General features: G+C 34.6%; 1 long non-coding RNA gene across 1 annotated transcript in view; it reads left to right on the top strand.

Moving 5' to 3' along the window:
- The window catches only part of LOC128247408 (uncharacterized), a 49994-nt gene that overhangs the window by 41292 nt on the left and 228 nt on the right, over positions 1 to 8474 (top strand). Inside the window, exons 2-3 of the long non-coding RNA XR_008263789.1 lie at positions 3045 to 3175; positions 8251 to 8474. The exon at positions 8251 to 8474 is cut by the window's right edge and continues 228 nt beyond it. This is a non-coding gene — a long non-coding RNA (uncharacterized LOC128247408). The remainder of the gene's footprint in view (positions 1 to 3044; positions 3176 to 8250) is intronic.

Raw genomic sequence — 8474 nt, 5'->3', positions numbered from 1 at the left:
ATATATGCTTTTATGTGTACATTTTAGTCAAAACTAAGGGAATTTCACTTCAGTTATGTACCCACCAGGGTGCATTTCATATGCACTGCTATCATCTGTAGCAAAAATAGTGTTCGCTTTTGGATTAATTTTGATAGGGAATAAAACTATGAAACTAATGGATTCTTGAATTTGAAATTATCACAGGGTATTGTTTAATATTAGATCCTCATAAGCACTTTCTTTGCTAGCTTCCTCTTCAAGAACTTTGGAAGTAAAGAGTTACACCATTTTCAGTGTAATTAGTATTAAAGCTGGTCTTTCAATACCAAATTTGGATAATATGCTAGAAATAATAAAATAAATACAAGCAAGCACACTAATTAGACAGTCCTTGAGTTTCGGGCATTATTTTCACTTTTGTCATTTTACATTTAGAATAATTTTGATTAGTGGCTGGTGAGGAATTTCTTTCTTAGTGAAGTGGTTCCTGTTTTAAACTTCTTTGTCAGAGACTTGAAATATTTTGTGCTGACGGTCATTTCTTTATTTTATTGTTATATACATGCTTATGCAGACAGACAGACACACTCACATGCAGAGTGATATATCATATCATATACCCAGGCCTATTCCCTATTTTTTTTTTTTAAGAGGAGGTAGCCACAGCAAGACACACACCAGGTATATACACAATTGTCTTCATGAAATAAGACTTGCATACAGTTCTACTGATTACATTGTGGCTATTTTTCAAAATGCCTCAGCTCTGGTGTGCAAAATTCCGGAAACAATTCTGCAGAGAATAATTCACTGCAGTATATGTTGCTGGCTGGAGAACATAACTATTTAAATTATTTATATAGTACAATTTTTTTCTGAATTTTCAGATTTTTTTATATGCTAGGCCACTTGGTTTTAAATTGAATTAATATTCAATTTATCACCCTGTCTATATAAACATATATATATATATATATATATATATATATATTTATATATATATATACGATGGATTTCTTTCGGTTTCTATCTACCAAATCCACTCGTAAGGCTTTGGTTGGCTCGAGGCTATAGTAGAAGACACTTGCGCACGGTGCCATGCAGTGGGACCAAACCCATAACTGTGTGGTTGGGAAGCTAGCTTCTTACCACACAGCCACTCCTGCACCTAAATATACAAATATGTATCTATACATACACACGTATTCTGTTTATATTTAGTTACACACAGTGTTTATACATCTATCTACCTACCTACTATTTTGCAACCCTTTCCTGACTGCCAAATAAAAAGTGACTTTCCATGGATAAAAAAATTCATAGCTGAAAAACAGTGAATTATTAAAGGGGTTATATACTACCATAAGCCTTCTGGTAAACACGTGTGCATCTATAAACATTAGATATTACACAATTAATTCCCCTCCCAGTAATAAACAACTCATTGAATAGAAAAAAAAAAATGTTAAGCATAGGAAATCTCTGAAATCTACCAAATCAAGCAAGCTGCGAATACTGTGTATGTTGTACATGAGTTATTCATTTGATATACAGCAAAATGGAGAGCTTCCCCGTCAGTGGAATCTTCATATTTTTTTGTTTTTCCTGTTCTCACTTGTTATCTTTCAAGTGAAGGGCTTATGTCTTAATCCTTAAGACATTCTATTCCTATTTCTATGAGCATGAAACTAATAGCTGTATCTTGCATTTTATCTTGTTTTACTTTTATGTCATTTTAATGGGATTACTCTGTGTATCTGTCTGTCTCTGTCAAAGTATGCGTGTGTGTGTGTGTGTATGTGTGTGTGTGTGTGTGTGTGTGTGTGTGTGTGTGTGTGTGTGTGTGTGTGTGTGTGTGTGTGTGTATTGCTCTCTGTGTTTGTTTATATCCACAGAATCATATACAGCCACTGGCACACACACCCACATGTGCTTATATTCAAGAGTGTGTTTATATATATAAATAGATAGATAGATATATACATACACATGTATGTGTGTGTATGTATGTATATATATATACATATGTTTATATATATATATATATACATATGTATGTATGTATATATATATATATATATATATATATATATATATATATATATATATATATATATATATACATATGTATATATTTTAAAGAAAAACCACGATTAAATAATGCAACAAAGAACTCAACTCACACCCTCCAGAAAACAAATGTATCACAAAAACCTTATTCAAAAAGTCAATAGAATACAAAGAGAATAACTAGTAAATTATTATTATGTGTGTGTGTGTGTGTACATATGAAAATATATATACATATGATATGCATATGTATATATACATGCATATATATGTATGTGTATATATATATATATATATATATATATATATTACAATTAAAAGTGTAAAGGTTTATCAATTTATTAATAAATTAACATTTAATAACTTTTACCAAGCCCTTCGGTATGTAAACACCATTATCTGTGGAGAACTTATTTAAAGTTCTTATACATTTATAAACATAATTAAGGGATCAGCAAACAGTTGCTTCACCACATACCGAAGTTCAGAAATAGCAGCTAAAAAGCTGAGACTCCAACAGATAGCATTACTTGTAACTCACAAAGGCAAAACAAGAAGAAAAACAATGAAAACTCACCAGTCGAAGTTAATCATAGACACGTTTCTGGATTAGGAGCGATAACACTCCATTTCCTTCATCGGTATGATATTTTAGCTGCTATTTCTGAACTTCGGTATGTGGTGAAGCAACTGTTTGCTGATCCCTTAATTATGTTTATATATATATATATATATATATATATATATATATATACACACACGTGTGTGTGTGTATAATATTTGCATACACATACACAAATGTCATGAAGAACCACAGTAACCATGCACAAATTGTTGGCAAGCTGTAATTATATATTAATTAGATCGTATAGGAATCACTAATGCAGAATTGAAGTGAAGTAGTGAGTTGATGTATTCAAGCCAATTCAATTCATTGTAATGTTGTGGAAAAGCAGGATATTTAAAAGCTATTTTAATTTCTTCACTTTTAGAATCACTAATGGATCTATCACCACCACCACCGCAAACAACAACAACAACAACAGTGACAATTCCTTTTGCAGTTTAATATTTCCCAGATCTAACTAACGGATAGGAACTGAAGTCAAAGCTGGAAACACACGTGAGAAATTATACACTAATTATGAGAAAGCAGGTCAATATTGATCAAACAGTTTTATATACAAAAATCATTCCAGTTGTTACCATTATTGTTTTTTGTTTTTTTTTTAGGAGTTTCTAGGACTTCATTAACTAAAGTGGTCTTCTTTAAAGACAACAGTGTGGTATTATTTGAGGAAAATTTGGCTGCCATTTCTACTTCTGGCTCCTATTTGGCTAAAGACAGAATAGAGAATAGATTTTAAGTAGTAATTTTTAAAAGAACTGGATTATTCACTACAATTTCCTCTGTCGTAGGATATTCCTAACTTATATCCTGCATATGGAGGCGCAATGACCCAGTGGTTAGGGCAGCAGACTCGCAGTCCTAGGATCGCGGTTTCAATTCCCAGACCGGCCATTCTGAGTGTTTATTGAGCTAAAACACCTAATGCTCCACAAGGCTCCTGCAGGGGATGATGGCAAACCCTGCTGTACTCTTTCACCACAACTTTCTCTCACTCTTACTTCTTGTTTCTGTTCTGCCTGTAATTCAAAGGGCCAGCCTTGTCACACTGTGTCACACTGAATATGCCCGAGAACTACATTAAGGGTACACGTGTCTGCGGAGTGCCCAGCCACTTGCACGTTAATTTCATGAGCAGGTTGTTCTGTTGATCGGATCAACTGGAACCCTCGACGTTGTAAGTGACGGAGTGCCAACAAATCCTGCATAACTATGAAGGAAATATTTTTATTAACAACAGCTTACCTTTGTAACTGAAGCACTTTTGAAAATGTACAAATTTCTTTTTATCTTAATCATTGATTTGACTATACACAAACATACATTATTTTGGCTTTCATACAGTAAATATATTTCCAATTTTTTTTTTTAGTATAATACCAAATAAGTTTCTTTGGTTATAAATGCCTACTTTCATCATCATCATCATTATCATTTAACATCTGCTTTCCATGCTAGCATAGGTTGGACGATTTGACTGAGGACTGGTGAACCAGATGGCTACACCAGGCTCTAATACGATTTGGCAGAGTTTCTACAGCTGGATGCCCTTCCTAATGCCAACCACTCCGAGAGTGTAGTGGGTGCTTTTACGTACGACCGGCAAGAGGGCCAGTCAGGCGGTACTGGCAACGGCCATGCTCATAATAGGATTGCACCTAGAAAGTTACCCTCTGAGGCACAAGTCCAGGCAAGGTTGTTTATGGAAGACCAGTAGTCCCCCATGCATACCAGCCTCCCCTCTCTAAGCTACCGCTGTTATCCAAGGGATAGTTAAGGGGCCAATATAGCTTGGCACCAGTGACATCGCAGCTCATTCCTACAGCTGAGCGAACTGGAGCAATGTGAAATAAAGTGTCTTGCTCAAGAACACAACACAGAGCCCAGTCTGGGATTCGAACCCGCAACCTCGCAGCCGTAAGTTCGACACTCTAACCACTGATCCATGCGCCTTCACACACACACACACACACACACACACACACACACACACACACACACATGCAATGGGCTTCTTTCATTTTCTGTCTACCAAATCCACTCACAAGGCTTTGGTTGGCATGAGGCTATAGTAGAAGACACTTGCCCAAGGTGTCACAAAATGGGACTGAACCCAGAACCATGTGGCTGGGAAGCAAGCTTCTTACCACACAGCCACTCCTGTACCTGAGATAAAGTTCTGTGTACAATCCCCATTTAAGTGTAGCAATATGCACACGACTTATATAACAAAGAGAGAAAGACTTCACTGATAGAAAATTTGTTTAAAAAAAAAACAAAGCAAAAACAAATCAGATTAGAAAAAATAAAAGAGGTTAGATTATCAGTGTGAAGAATTTTGCCATGAATACTAAAATTTTCATAAATTTACTTATTAAAATAATTATATTTTATTTTCGCTGCTCCTTTATGCAAATATCTTAGTTCTATCTTGAAGCTATTTTGTTGAACCAGGCAGATAATTTTGGTTTGAATGACAATCTCTACATGAGAGCTGTGGCATCAATTGTAGGTGATATGAAAAAATATTGATGCACTGGTTATCACTGATTTATGGGAAAATGATTCTTAAAAGCTTGTTAAACATATGCATTAAGGAAAGTTTATCTCCTCTGATAAAATATTTATACACAAACAAGTTTAAGAATATTGGTTAATTTAACCATATTATACCTAATTGATACAGCAGAATATCTTTAGAGAAGAAGAGAAGTGGCTTGCTGGTTTTCTAGATTAATGCATTCAGATCATACCTTTTAACTTGTTTTACTATTACAAACTAAAGCCAACAATTTTACCTACTTCTCCTCTCTTCCTAGTGTCTCTCTACTTTTAAAACCTAAATTAAGCACTTATCCTAATGTCTCCCCTGCCAGACAGGTTGGCTTTTATATTTCTTTCTCTCTCATCCTGGTATATATTTTTCCCTTTAACCACTCACTTTTGGAAGTACAAATTAGTATATCAACATGGCTAAAGCAATCACCCAGTCTTGGAGTGCCTGAAATGGTTAAAAAAACTTGTTTATGTTTCTTTTAAACTATGACAGCTACAAATTGCAATTGATGATAATTTTGTATCAGTATGTAACATATTTTCATTTATGTTTTAAGTACTCATGCACTAGCAAACAGATACAGACACACTTCTCCTCCTTCTATCCCTGACTGAGTGAAGTATTCATTATAAGACATTTATATGAATAAGAAATCAGAATCAGAATCTTTGTATATTGTCATTGTAGAAGGAATTGCAACAAAATGGTCTTGTTTAGATTATGGAACCACAATATAAACAATATTCTTGGCTCTGCTGTATGGTGCTATAGTAACGAGACTATTCTCAATTCTTGAAGTAACCACATTAGCTCTCTATTTGAAAAAGACTGAAGCTGTCAGGTTCTGTTCAAACACTTTCTGTGATTGTTCTTGAGACTTATAATTGATATTATGGTCAAACTGACATGAAATTGAAGCCTTTGGAAATCAAATGACAAACCAATTAGTTTTTGTGCTGGGAAAGAAACAACTGCCACCAGCAAAATTTTTCTATGGTTTTGTCTTCTAAGAAAAAAATAAATGAAATTTTTGATGGAAAGTCTTATAATACTAAAAACTTTTGCAGGGAATAATTTACAAAGCAAAATAATCAATACCTCAAGCTTACACATCAGATTGTACATAGGGACTCCTACTCATTCAAGACTGTTCAGAAACTTGGTTGGGTAATTTACAACTCAGTCAAGTGACAATGTCTGTTTATTTGTAACATCTTTCTATGACGTCTAGTAACTTCATGTTGATTTCTCTCCCAGAAGCAAATTCTGAAACTAGTATTGCTCTTTCACAGAGCCATTGGGAACGATCACATATCTGATGTTTGGTCAGCATTTCATCTTATTTGTCATTCTTCTTTAGTTCATTATTCTCTTGCAGCAGCATACCTTTGTCTGTTTCAATCTAAATGCATTGCATTATTTGTCTACTTCTGATTCACGACCCTTTGCCATAGCAGTTTGCATACTATTAGCAGATACAGAAGTCAGTCAAGATTCTTAACTTCCTTCAGATATCTGTGCTATCTTTCTTCTGCCTACTGAAGAGGTCTTCCAGAGCTATTAAAATTTGATATATGCATTGCACTCTTTTCAAAATTGAATCCACTTTAACTCTTTAACCCGGCTGAAACCAGCTCTAGCTCTGAGTACAAATGTCTTGTGTTCGTAAGTTTTGAATTTATAAAATTTCTGTTATGAACATGGTTTGCTTATGGACAAGAACTTCTGTATAAAAATGTTTGATTTGCTAAGCTTAACTGGAGCTTGTGGACAAGAGAGATTCAGAAAACATAGGATGAAATGATGAAGGCTATCTTCAGGGCTCTGAACCTCATGGAGATGATAAAGGACTGGGATGTCTGGTAGTATGTGACTCTTGAGAAAACTTGCCCAACCCAGTGGAACTGAATTCTGGAAGAACTCAGTGCGTACATATGTTAAATGTACACAAATGGTTGTCTCACACAATCTCCCACAATCTCATATCCCTCATCAACTCTCTCACATTTTATTGCTATTCAGAATGATTTTACCCATTCTATGTTCAAACTGGCCAGATCTGGCCTCTCACACCTATTGTACAATGACATTCTAAAAATAATCAACCATCAAAGTTTTGAAGCTACAAGATAATGCCTTGATAATTCAAAGCAATATGAATAAATTAAAAAATTGCTATTTTCAAATTTCACAACGCCAGATATTCAGCAACAGTACTTTGTAGTAAAGATTGTTTGCCAACATAACATGGCAGTCCTGGTTTAAGACTAATGTTGCTGTAATTTAGCCCCAGGAGGCATTGTCTCCAGCTGGCTATACGACACTATCTGTGTCCTTATATTTTCAACCAAGTCCTAAGCCAGGACTGCCGTGTTATGTTGGCAAACAATCTTTACTACAAAGTACTGTTGCTGAATATCTCACGTAGTGATATTTAAAAGTAGTAATTTTCTAATTTACAAATCAGTGACTAGTTGTCACTTTAAAAACTATATATTTCAAACGGGAATTTGGCAGCGCCACCTCTAGCCGAACAATTATTCTGTGCTGATGAAGGGAAATAACCTGGAAATCGTGATACTCAGATATTGTTTTGAGCTGAGTGGGGGTGCTAGATTTCCTTGTTTGAAAATAACAGGAACAACTGAAGAAGGGGTATACCCTTTATGTTCCATGTCTCATTTCTCTGTTTTTACGTTGTTCGAAAAAAGTTCATTTTCTATGTTTTTGTTTTTATGTTTTCATTTCTTATTGTGTTTAACGATTTTTTTATGTCCTGTACCCATATATGCATGTATATATGCATATATATGTAGGTACGTACATATATGTATGGATATATGCATATATTTATATATTATTTATATTATATATATATATATATATATGTTGCTCTTAACTGTGGTTTGGACATTTTGACTGTTCTTTCTAGTATGTTAGGCAGCCTGTTATGGCTCTCCTCTTTGAGTTTAAATGTACACTAATTTATATATATACAATGGACTTCTTTCAGTATTTCTCTACCACGTCCACTTACAAGGCTTGGTTGGCTTCAGGCTATAGTAGAAGACACTTGTTCAAGGTGCCACACAGTGATACTGAACCTAGAACTGCACATATATATGGTTGAAAAGTAACAAGTCATATTGGACTCACAAACACAGCAGCAGCAGCCACAGCAGAATAATTGATAAAGTACTGAATGGTTTCCATCAAGGTGGGCCAACATGGTGTATC

The sequence above is a fragment of the Octopus bimaculoides genome, chromosome 3 (assembly GCF_001194135.2).
Source record: "Octopus bimaculoides isolate UCB-OBI-ISO-001 chromosome 3, ASM119413v2, whole genome shotgun sequence".
In the NCBI taxonomy this organism is placed as follows: Eukaryota; Metazoa; Mollusca; class Cephalopoda; order Octopoda; family Octopodidae; genus Octopus; species Octopus bimaculoides.
The sequence above is the reverse complement of the archived record's forward strand: the minus strand, read 5'-3'. Positions and strand labels throughout refer to the sequence as shown.